The sequence below is a fragment of the Podarcis bocagei genome, assembly GCF_964188305.1.
Source record: "Podarcis bocagei genome assembly, chromosome: 9".
Classification (NCBI taxonomy): domain Eukaryota; kingdom Metazoa; phylum Chordata; class Lepidosauria; order Squamata; family Lacertidae; genus Podarcis; species Podarcis bocagei.
In genome coordinates, this window is record NC_138134.1 from 22,616,624 (window position 1) to 22,628,834 (window position 12,211).

The 12,211-nt window shown below is 42.0% G+C and overlaps 1 long non-coding RNA gene across 29 annotated transcripts in view; it reads left to right on the top strand.

The window, feature by feature from the left end:
* Positions 1 to 12,211, top strand: part of LOC308595157 — a 231,853-nt gene that overhangs the window by 182,304 nt on the left and 37,338 nt on the right. For 17 of the 29 annotated variants that reach the window (XR_014011798.1, XR_014011799.1, XR_014011800.1 and 14 more), the window contains 2 exons: positions 4,031 to 4,149; positions 11,539 to 12,145. The exons of 6 other annotated variants lie outside the window; for them this stretch is intronic. This is a non-coding gene — a long non-coding RNA (uncharacterized lncRNA). Of the gene's footprint in view, positions 1 to 1,951; positions 3,390 to 4,030; positions 4,150 to 11,538; positions 12,146 to 12,211 lie in introns of those variants that run through there. 6 more of the 29 variants (XR_014011782.1, XR_014011811.1, XR_014011792.1 and 3 more) reach the window with 5 other exon arrangements.

Here is a 12,211-nt window from a genome sequence, read left to right on the forward strand (position 1 = left end):
GACAGTGAATCTGTGTTGAACACACACATGATGTCGTACAACTATTTGGATGTATCATTTGTTTTTGTATCTGTTTTTAGGAACAAGTTCTGTGAGCAAAGAGTTTGAATCATAATTATGGGTCTGGACAATTTTTATTCCAAGAGGAGTCGGTTTTTATTCATCTTGCTGTTTCAGGCTGTGCAATATTAATATCTGGAATAGTGTGGAACATCTTGGCCCCTCCCCCTTTGGCTGTCTTTTGGTTGTCTTTTTGCCTGCCATGTGCCTGCTGTAAAGGTCACATTTGTTTGTGTACTCTGGCTTTGTTGTAGCTGAATACATTTTATTGCTTTATTTTATTACAGTGTGGTATATGGTATTGTGATTTTAACTTGTTGCAAGAGCGTGGTGCGGTACAAAGGCACTTTGAAGGGCAGGGCAGACATTTCTGTGTGAATAACTAAAATACCTCACTCTGAGGAAACAGGCTTGGAAGCAAAGGCTCAGTAATGGCTGTGCAGGCAGGCAAAGGTGAGGCACGTCTAGTGCAATGAGTCTATGTGCAATGCCCACAACGTAATAGCTGTTTTGTTAGATAATAAGGACTACCGGTAAATGGCAAATAATCATCCAGCCTTCAGAATTCTATCAGGTAGCAGCTAATTTCTCTAGCTACAAAGCTGGAATTCATTCTCATTTCAAAAATTGCTTCCAATGGACTTCAGAGCAACTTCAAAGTAACTGTAGTAAAGCTTCCATTATTTGATGCCCAACTCTTTTTATCTAGAAGATCTTATGTTTACCTAAGAGAGTTATGATGTGTTGCTGATATATCCCTGTTTCGGTATTGCCTTTTGGAGCTAGGACTCCTGTAACCGCAGACATTTTTAGAAAATGCCCCCAATCCAAGCAAATCAAAGAGATAGTCCCTTTGCATTCCAAAGGAAGTGGTTGTTGAATTATAGAGAATCCTCCCCTGCTCCAAATATACGCTATAAAACCCATTCACATTTTGCTGCAGCTCCTTTGTGTCCAAACATTAGGGCCAAACATAGAACTTGCTAAGAAAGTCAAGGTGGGCACAGGATATCATGAAGCACATAGTAATGTGGGCTGCCACCTTTAAAGCAGTTGGGGCAAGATCATTGCCTGTTGCTGCCTTCCATTTCTCCTTTGATCAACTGAGATTTATTTTTGTCACCATTGCCCCAACTTGGTTTGACTGATGCCCCTGGAGCGGGGACCCTCTGCCAAAAAACCTCTGGCCACTGCTGCTCATCATTGTAGACCCTATTTTGTGTCCCTATTTTCCAGGGACAGCCCCAGTTTCTGATTTGATCCTGGAATGTCCCACTTTTCCTTAGGATGACCCTATTTTCATCGGAGAAATGTTGGAGGGTATGGCAGGACGTCCCTATTTTCATTGGAAAATATGGCGTTATGCGATCCCTGCGCCAAGGAGATAAGTAACTATCCAACCTTTAGAAGACATCTGAAAGTTTTTTTAAAAAAATATTTTAAATATTTAATGTTTAATTGTGCATTTATATATGTTGGAAGCCACCCAGAGTGGCTGGGGCAACCCAGCCAGATGGAAGGGCTAAAATATTACTACTACTGCTACTACTACTACTGCTACTACTATCGCGGAATAAGGTGTCCCTATTTTAATTGGAGAAATGTTGGAGAAATGTCATTGCCTACCTTTTCCCTCTATTGGGACACAGGTGGCGCTGTGGTCTAAACCACTGAGCCTCTTGGACTTGCTGATCAGAAGATTGGCAGTTCGAATCCCCGTGATGGTGTGAGCTCCCATTGCTCTGTCCCAGCTCCTGCCAACCTAGCAGTTCGAAAGCATGCCAGTGCAAGTAGATAAATAGGTACTACTGCAGTGGGAAGATAAATGGTGTTTCCATGTGCTCTGGCTTGTGTCACAGTGTCCGATTGTGCCAGAAGCGGTTTAGTCATGCTGACCACATGACCTGGCCTGAAGTGAGATGAGTGCTGCACTACATAGTCTCCTTTGACTGGACTTAATCGTCCAGGGGTCCTTTACCTTACCTTTTCCTTCTGGGTTAGAGGAGACAAGTCAGTGGACAAATTCAGTGAAAAAGACGATGAGCAACTGCTACCACCTATTCACTCCCTCATCTAGCAGATATATTGCTTCAGCAGTTGGAGCAGGTGCAGCAGGTCCCAGCTGTTCCCCTTGAGACTTCCTGGCTCTCCTATCTTCCTCAACAGGTTGAGTGGTGAGTCAATAGCAGTGGGATGCTAGGGGGTAACCACCTTGTCCTTTGCCTTAGGCAGCAAAACTTATTTGCCCTGTCCCAGAGCCTGCTATTTTTGCCATTTTAACCTCTGCACATGATGCACGACTCTTTTAAATCTGACAAGGCACTGGAAACGCTAGCAGCAAACAATGAAAAACAAGGCCTGTGGGGGGAATAATGGCTGGTGCATGAGGGCTTGTGTGCTTGGTCACATTCCTTGGGCTGTTTTGGAAGTGTTTGGAAATTTAGTCACTGCAAGACAAAAATTTGTCCATTTGGGACATGTCGATGCCTCCCGTTTGTACCTTAGAACTTGGAAATCTTCCTTTTATAAAAGACCTACATTGTTTCTTTAAAAAAACAACAACATCAACAACCCTCTAAATGGATGTTCCTTCTTCCCATCAGTTCATGCTTCCAGGTATGAAGGATTTATCCACCGTGACCTCTCTGATTTAGTGTTTTGTGCCATTGGTAATCATGTGTCTTGGGCTCCCATAAACATTCTCATGGCATGGGGACAAGGCACCTTAATAAGGTCAGTGCCATCAGAGCCTTGTAGTTACGAAGGCTTGTGCTTGGTGGAACAGAACTGTATTCAATGAGCCTTGTTTTCATTTGTGGGCAACTCAAACGGATTGGACAAGGAATGTGTGAAAATTGCTTTTTGACAGAGAGCAAGACACAATGAATATCATGAGGGTACTTTTTTGTTTTTTTGCCGTCATGAATCATAGGCCTCTATGGTGATGGAGAAAAGTGAGACTGTGGAGCTTTGTAATGCGCTACCAGCCAAGCAACTGAATTTTTCATAACCCCTTATGGTTTTACACAGTTGAACAAAAGAACAGTTCATAATATTGTACCAGAGGTGTTTGCTTAGTGTTAGTGGTACACAAAGGAAGGTTCCAATGGGTTGTGGCTTTGTTTGGTAGCCTATTCATTTCTGACAAACAGAATGTCCTTGTTTCATTTTATGAGCTGACTGATGAACTTCAGGTTAATGCAACTAACATCAACGTCACAGGAGGTGAGCAACATTACGGGAGGAGAAAACTTTGGAAACCTTATGAGAAGCTGTTGAAAGTGAAGGACTGCAAGGAACATCATGCAAAAGGTGTTTATAGGACCAAGGTGAAACTGTAAAGCTCCCTTGCTATTTTTGTTATTGGGTGCTGGATGTTGCTTATGTAATCATGTATTTATAGTTCTGAAATGTTGATTTTGGATAATATTGTATTTGCTATTGTATTGTATTGTTTTGTTATGTTAATAGGACATTCTTTTTGTACTGCTTGGTTTTGAAATGTATTTTGTTGTAAGCTGCTTTGAGTCTGGTGTGTGTGTGTGTGTGTGTGTGTGTAAACGTGACACACAAATGAATGAATGAATGAATATTCTTGTTCGACATGACAAATCCTTAAGGCTGGATTCCATCTGTTGTCACATTTTGAGTACCAGATTACTGGAGGGCAGGAACCCAGAGTAAACATTTTCACTTGCACTAAATATAGATCAGCCACACCCATTATCATGAAATGTCATTTCTTTAAGACATACTGTATATGATGATAAAATGGTTGTGATCCATGAATAATGTGTAAAGGGAGTTTGTACTTTACAAATCATCATCACAGTAGCATGAACTTCAGAAGAGCTCTGCTGGATCAGATCAAAGGTTCGTCTTAGTAAAAAAACAACAACCAGTCCCCCCCCTTTTGTTATAACAATTTAATTTATAACTTGTTTATAGCATTTTTTCTTCCTGTGTGTAGATCCATCCCTGGTCACAGTGGCCAAGCAGATACTTCTGGGAACCTCAAAAAGAGGGCCTGAAGGCAGCAGCCCTTTCAGCTGCTGCTCCTTAGAGGTTACTATTTCTCTGAACCTGAAGGTAGTATATAGCCATCCTAATTAATAAGCAATGGTAATCTAATTTCATTTGTGAATTAATCTAATTCCATTTTGTAGGTATCTAAGCAAATGCCCCCTGCCATATCTGGTGGTTAGGAATTCCATAAATTCATTATGTGCAAGGATCACAGGATGACCCTGAGTTCTAGTATTATGAGAGAAAACTCATCTCTGTCCAATATCTCTGCACTGTGTGTAGTTTTATAAACCTCTGCCATGTCCCCCATTAACACACACACACACACACACACACACACACACACACACACACATATATCTAAACTAAAAGGTCCCCCATTCAGGGCTTTTTTTTCAGCTGGAACTTGCCAGAACTCAGTTCCGACACCTCTCAGGTGGGCTCCATTGCCATTCTAAGAGAAAGAGGGAGGCCTTCATGGTGAGTTCTGGCACCTATTTTTCTAGAAAAATGGCACTGCCCTCAGTGCTTCATCTCAGGGCTGGGAACTACAGCCCCAGGAGCCAAATGTAGCCCCCTAGACCTCCCTACGTGGCCCCAGGGACCACACCCCTCCCTGGCCACAGCCTATCTCCACAAGACACAGTTACCACTGCACCTGCTCTCTGCCCACCTCAAGATTATGTGATAATTCATTTTGCTTGTCTGGATAGAGCTTGGGGAGATATGTGTGCATGTAGAAACCTCTGGCTTGTATGTGGTTGGGATATAGTAATGCATTAGTAAGAGTTGCATCTAGTGCTCATTCGCCTTTTGCATCGCTGTCAAGTGACTCTTGGAAGGGTCTCCATGAGGGAACGTGTCTTTTGGTTTCCCCATGTAACCCTGAAGATTTATGCTGATATCCTAACACACCAAATGAGTGGCTTTTGCAGTTATATTTCTCTAGTCCCTCATTTATTTCCAAGAGTTCTACGGTTTATTTGTGTGAGATGGGCGCATAGAATTAGGTTCGGTTGTTTTGCAGAAATACAGTACGGGCCCTTTAAATAAAAGAGTAATTTTCCTCTACACTTTCCCCTCATAAGTAGGCCACCCAAGAGTTCCTGTTTCATATCTGTAACACGTCGATAATGCAGCAGTTTTAATTAGGTATTATGCAGAGGGGGCTAGGTCATGCATTTTAATACCAAAGTTGAAAGAAGTCTGTGGAACACTAGAGGTCAGTTTTGCATGATAATAAAATTATTTTTTTCCTTGCAGGGCAGAGGTCAGTATCCTAACTAAGGATTTTTTTTTTAGCATTTCACGGTGAATTTCATGAATATTTATTTGTTAGGGCATATATTAGCAAGCTGGGAGAGTCTGAGCATTTACACAAAGTGTGGGTGACTAATTACAAGCGAATCACAAGGCCCAGCCAAAAAGAGATGGAAAGAACAATACCGAGCAAAAATATAGAAGCAACCCGGAGATGACTTCTCCTTAGAAGCACCACTGCAGATCTTGTTGGATCGTCTGGTGGCTAGCAAGTTTGTGTTCTCAAAACCTGCTTCTGAAATATTATGAAATATAATGTACTATGATATTGAATGCCCTCATCAAAGCAAGCCCACCTTGAGTGAGGTTGCATGAGCATTTGTAGGATTACGATGCCCTAGATGAAGGCCTGCCAGCTCATAATGCAAGTTAAGGCAACCATCTCAGGTGGCAGGGTCCAGAGGGGCAACAGATTCTGATGTAGATCTTTTTCTCCCCCATGTCCCTGACGTAGATCTTTACTCACCCATTCTGCCCTGGTGGGGTGGGGAAAACAATTTTGTAGTTCACCTCAGATGCCAAAATGTCTTCGGCTGACACTTTCCTAGGCCATATTATTTTCATTTTTTTAAAAGCCTTTTTCTTAAAAAATGATAATAAATCGCCTTTCCACATACACATATATTATATGTCTGTAGCAAAATGGCATAAACCAAAATGTAGTTATGTGACCAGAATTCATGTTACAAAGAACATATTGAAATTTTCAAAAATACTCACTCCACACAGGTGAAGTGCACAGGGTTGAAAGAGCAAAATAATTCTGAATGAGAAAGAGCTGCAAAGCAATACGGTCTCAATATTACATGAAAAATGAACGAAGTAAGACAAGATCACAAAATCTGTCACTACTGATGGCCATATCATTGCATATTATATATCTGCAACATGGTTTGCTTGTTCCCTGAACCTGTTTCAAGGCACTTCTAAAGCTGTAGATGAATAGTGGCTAGAGATGGTTGGATCAGTACATTTGCTGCTTTGCATTTTAAGTCTCTTCAACTCCATTTTCTTTTCTTTCTTTTCCAAATATTTTTTATTAATTTTCATTCTTCACACCACACATAATACAACATAACTCACAACACACCAAACGCTTTGCTTAAAATATCAAATCATATTTGTCAGGGAACTGCCATCGGCTCAAGGGTGAGAGGGGAAAAGGCGGATGGATTACAGAGGGCCCCCAAAGATCGTGGGAAGCAGCACTTCCTCAGTGGAGGAAGGAAGCCACGCCTCTAGTGGAGAGGAGAAGCAGGGCTCGGAGGAGGTGAGGCGGTGCCAGGACACCTTGCCTGAGCAAACCGGGGAGGAGAGAGGTCCTCCGTTACCCACGCCTTCCTTGTGCAGTAGGCTTCCGCGCAGAGAGGGGAGGCGCAGACTGGGCGTCAAGAAACTACTCTGCTGGGGAAGGTTTAAGGACCGCCCACTCTCAGATTCTGCCAGTGAATGAGCAAGACACGGAATAGAGGCGCTCTGCATTCCAAAGGTTTTTATCACCGATAAGAAAGCTTTAAAACAGACTATTGAAGCATATTGCCTGATAGCTCTTGAGCAACCAACCTATACCTCTTACAATATTTTTACAGTTCCTCCCAAAAATTATTTCAGCGTATTGCCATGAGATCTCGGAGGGTTATGAGCACAATCTTCTTGATGCATAAAAGCCATTGAACCACATGTGCCATTTTTGTTGCCTATTCACTTAGTTTGAAGAGATCCTTTCGGAAGAAGAAGCTTCAAGTGACAGAATCTCCCTCAGGCTACTACTCATTATAACAGCAAACACAACTGGTTGGCCAAAGCTATGTTTGTCATTGAATCGATGGTGTTTCTGGGTTTTATCACTTTCCACAAATTCTAGACCACTCTATTACTTAGCAAATATGTTCATTCTCAAAGTGTTGCTGGCTCCTCCCCCCCTCGCTTATCAGACAAATCACCTAGACTCCTGCTTATGCATGAGCATGGAGGAAAGCTATTAAACCACTGGAAAAGGGGCAAAATTAAATTACAGCCGATTAAAATGCAACAGGCAATGCAATTGCTGTACCTTTGAGAAGGCCTCACACCTATTGCTATTCAGTTCAGCCTGGATGTACATGTTGCTGCTCCCGCTTGCTAAATGGAAATAATTGCTAGGAATTTGCAGTGTCATTAACATTGCACAGAAATGACTCTAATCTTCATGGAATTCCTGCATGATTATTTGCATTACATGCTAGCACCTTTTACATCTCTCATCATCATCCTTCTGTGCTCTTTTTGAGCTTTAGGGTCTGTAATATTCAAGACTGCTTAATTCAGAGAGTAACGTTTTAAAAAGACAACTAAAAGACTCGTGAACATTTGAAAATTGAAGGGCCCTGTTCTAGCTAAAGTTCCAGTATGATCCTATACATGTCTACTCAAAAGTAAGCCCCACTGAAGACATTGGGGCTTACTCCAGTGAAGTGTGCCTAGGATTCTCATGATTAAGTCCTACTAAAACCTATGGAGATAGTCAGCTATGGTTCACCTAAGTTCAAAAGTGAGGAGGGGAAAAAAAATGGCCGCCGGTCTTTGTTCCTGTCATCCACCTCAAGTATCAAAATCTCTTGCACTGATCCTGTTCTTACTAACCTCAAAGTCACCAGCTCAGGGAAAGTCAGGCTGCATTTTTGTGTAATCAGCCTGAAACTGGTGGCAAGCTTTATTTATGAAGACAAAATGATGTAAACAAAACCAAAAGAAGAAAATATAATAAAATAACAAAACAACATGGATGCAAAATGAATTAGCAGTGCGATGATTTAAACCACTGTGCCTCAAAGCCACATTTTTATAGGAGCGAAAGCCAACCTGAGTGCTCATTCCCAAACTTCACATTTTCAAATTGAATAAGCAGCGCTTGATTCAGCCCTGGCTGAAATTCTAGAGGTGCAAACTTAATTATAATCTATGAGTGTTGAAAAGATGTAAATAGATGGGAAAGCAGCCTGTATGGGCCGAGCTCGTGTCACGGCAAAAGCAAACAACAAAAGTAAGCAACAACCCAAAAAAGAATTAGGGAGGCAAACTGATAGATGTATAGTTTGGTTGATCCATCTTGGCACATCATAATTTGCATTTTCCAAGTACTGGATCACAAAGCTCAGTGTGCGCTGACATTGTATGTTACCTCCTTTTACAATGAGTAAATAGACTGTTTGGGGAACAGGATTATGACAGCATAATTCTGACGTCTCCCAAAATAGTTTTGTTGGGGGGGAAATATGTAGTCATTATCCTTTGTCAGCATATTACACTAATATGAAGATCCATTTAGATGTGATATTAAGGGCGGTCAGGTGTCCTGCTTACAGAGGGCAGCCCTCTATTAGAAAAAGTCCTCCATTAGAGTCCAGGGCTGGTTTACAGATATGGAACCACATGAAAGCAGAGTAGGGGTCTTGAAATAGTAAGAAACTATATGGAAAACAGACTAGGCATATTAGGGCACCTTGTCACAGAACATGCCACCATGCTGAGATGTATGGTGTGTGTGATATTTGTGCTTAAATTATAGTAATTCTTTTGTAATTTGCACTTATATGCACACGTTAGCATTCGGAAATTTTATGCAGCTTGATGTCCTTTTTGTGTGATATGCATTTCCTTTTTTCTTCCTCTTGTGATGTGACAGGGAAGCCCTCAAGGGCACAGCAGCAGGCCAAGATGCAAAGATTCTTCAGACTAAAGATTCACTTTGGGAGGAATGGAAGGGGGGCATGCAGGGAGGGCTCGGTCAAATGGTGTTTAACAATATGGGAGAAGGGAGTGGGTAAAACTGATGGTGTTGTGAAGAGGAGTGAACTTGCTAACAGGGAACTAACTTAAGACTGATAACATCCGGCATCAAGCCCTGCTTGGCTGACTCTTTAATTTTCACAGGCATTCAAAGTCATCAAACAGAAAGGGGAGGAATTTACACTCTCCTGTCACTTCAAAATTGCTTCTCAACAGAGAATGAAGAAGCTGTTTTAGGGGGAGAATGCGTGCCTTCCAAACCTGGCCTTTATACTTTTGTACACCATCCCAATCTCTGAGCAACGCGAAATTCCAGGGGTTCAGGGTTTGTGTTTCCTTTGGGAATGAGGCACGATGGAGACTGTGGTGTCTTTACGATATATGGTTTAATTACACATATATACAACCTGGGCCTGCGATGAAGGGGAGGGGTGTCACAGCATTAACACCTCAAAAGGGTCTTGTTTCTCCTGTAACCACAACCTTGGATTCAAGCAAAGATTAGGTGTTGCTCTCAAACATTTCTCTGACTCTCTCTCCAACTTGCTGCTTCACTTCTTATCATTCTTACTCATATCACTGCAATTCATTCTATCTTATTGAATGAGAGGACCCACCACCTTGCTGTCTCACACAGTGCCCCTTCCTTTTGTTCCCCTTAATGGCCCATCACCCAGGCTATCACCTTGAGTTTGTCAACACTTTGTTAACAAGGCCATCACTTTAGGAGTCAATGCAATTCATGTTTTGGGAAAGTCTTATGTGTCTCTACATGTCTTATGTGTGACAATATTTGACATGCAAACTTTCATTGCATACAGTGGGAAAGGTTTGGTTATTTGCAGGAAAACCTCACAGAGCCTTTTTATTGATGTTCTGCTGTTGCCACTGGCTCTTATAGATTTTCTACTGAATATAATGGAACTTGTGTCAAACACTTTGGAAGCCCAGCTAATCGTTTACAGTACAAGTAATTTGCTTGTTAACCGTTGATCTTAAGGATCCGTGTTAGTCGTTAAAACTTTGGCTGACCTTGCAGCACCATGTGACCCTGAAAAACACATTTCCTTTCATCATCTTTCATTATTTTTACGTGGGGTATGTATTTGGAGTGGCACTGGGAACTTGCCACATTCAGCCTTATCTGGAGTCTTCAGCTTCTACCAAACAAGACAGGACTGTTAGCACCTGCCTTGAAAGATCCAGTTTCTAAGGATTTCTGACGTATTCCACATTCGTGCATATTGCACCTTCTGGCATAATTCCACCCCCAACTCTTTTATCTAACTTCATTTGCAGAATTGTTCCTCACAATTGTGCACGGATATCAACAAACATTGCTGAGGCTTCATTGACTCTGTTTTTAAAGCACAAGCCTCCAGCCATGCAGATAGCATTATCATTGTTTCGAGCATTCCTCAGTGCCTTTCTTCTACCTTTTATGCCCCAAACTTATTCTTCCACGGGGAGAAGAAAATCCTAGCCTGAAGTCAACTGAGCCTGAAGCTTCAGCTTTGAAGGGCTGCTATGCAGGAGAGCTAAAATACTGGTCTGGGGTACACTTGAACAGTCATTGCCAGAAGGAACTGACAGCTCCTTGTGGGGAACGGGAAAAGGTGGAGTTAATTGAGCATGGCAAGGGAGACTGAAAGCAAACAAGACATATTTCTGCTTTTCTTTCTTCCTAAAAGTAGGATTCAAGGTGAATGTCAGCTAGGGCACCAGAAAGGGCTATTTTGAAGCAATAAAACTGATTAGACATTTTCTTTTGAGCTTCCCAAATGAGTCCCTACCCTTTTTACACACTAATGAATTAACTGTCCCCTCCCCCATGGAAATCCACTTCATATGTCAGGAAACTAATCGGAGGCATTTCTCTGTTGCAATGAACTGGCTCTCTCAGTATAGGTCAGGGTCTGCTACCTTTTTTTCTGCTGAGGGACACATTCCATTTGGGTAATCTGTCAGGGGCCACACGCCAGTAGAAGGTGGAAGGCAGATCCAAAAGTGTGTCGTCCACTTGCTTTTCTCTGCCTTTCTGTCGCTCCTTCACACACCCCTCCCTCATTTCTCCTATTATGTATTAAGATTAAGTTGCAGTTCTCACTCAGGGCCACCAGTATGTAAATGAAGGATTGAAAACTGTCGCTCCTGATTGGTTAGCTAGTTGTGAGTTGTTACTATTTCAAGTTACTTAGCATTATATAAAGTAGCCAGCTAGGCTGTAGTCAGTCTGATTCCAGGAGCAGTTCTAACTGCTGCAATAAAGAGCTGTGAATCCAAAAGAGCTGTGTCCTTCGTCCATCTCTTCCACTGTTCAACATCTCCCATCTTTGATACTCGTGTCCCTGGGCTTTTCTCCAGGTCTTCTACTCAGCATGCAATATGATCAGGCCAAAGCACTCATTAAACAACGTGTAGCAGACACAGAGCACCAATTAGATCTAGCCAGGCCCCCAACTTTTATTGCCAATGAATCCATCAGGTACTCTGCCTCCCCCATGGCATATCTAACTAAACTTGAAGTCCCTAAGCTTCGGAGGGCCTTTTCCCTGGCACGATGTCTCACCCTCCCCTCAGCTGTCATTGAAGGTCAATATTGCTTACTCAGAGAGACAATTCCCCTGTGATTCTGGACAAATAGAAACAATAGACCATGTGCTTCCCCAGTGCCTATATTACAGAGACATCCGTATTAGCCTCCTCTCCCCACTACTCCATAAGTACCCAGGACACACAGGACTATTCTATACCTCCCTGCTGCTTTCAGATACCAACCCTGCTACAACATACAATGTTGCCAGGTTCTGCATAGCAGAGTTCAAAATTCGTTGGTTGATGACCTGTGCCACAAACTAGATTTAATGAACACCCATATCAGAGTGCTTTGTAAATTGATAATCATAGCCTTCTACATACTAACCTTTTATGCTCTTCAACATTTGTTTAATGCTCCTAACCCTTCTTTTAGATTCTTATAGTCTTTTATATAAACCTTCTGTTTTAATAATTTTAGCTTTCCAAAATGTTTACAGAT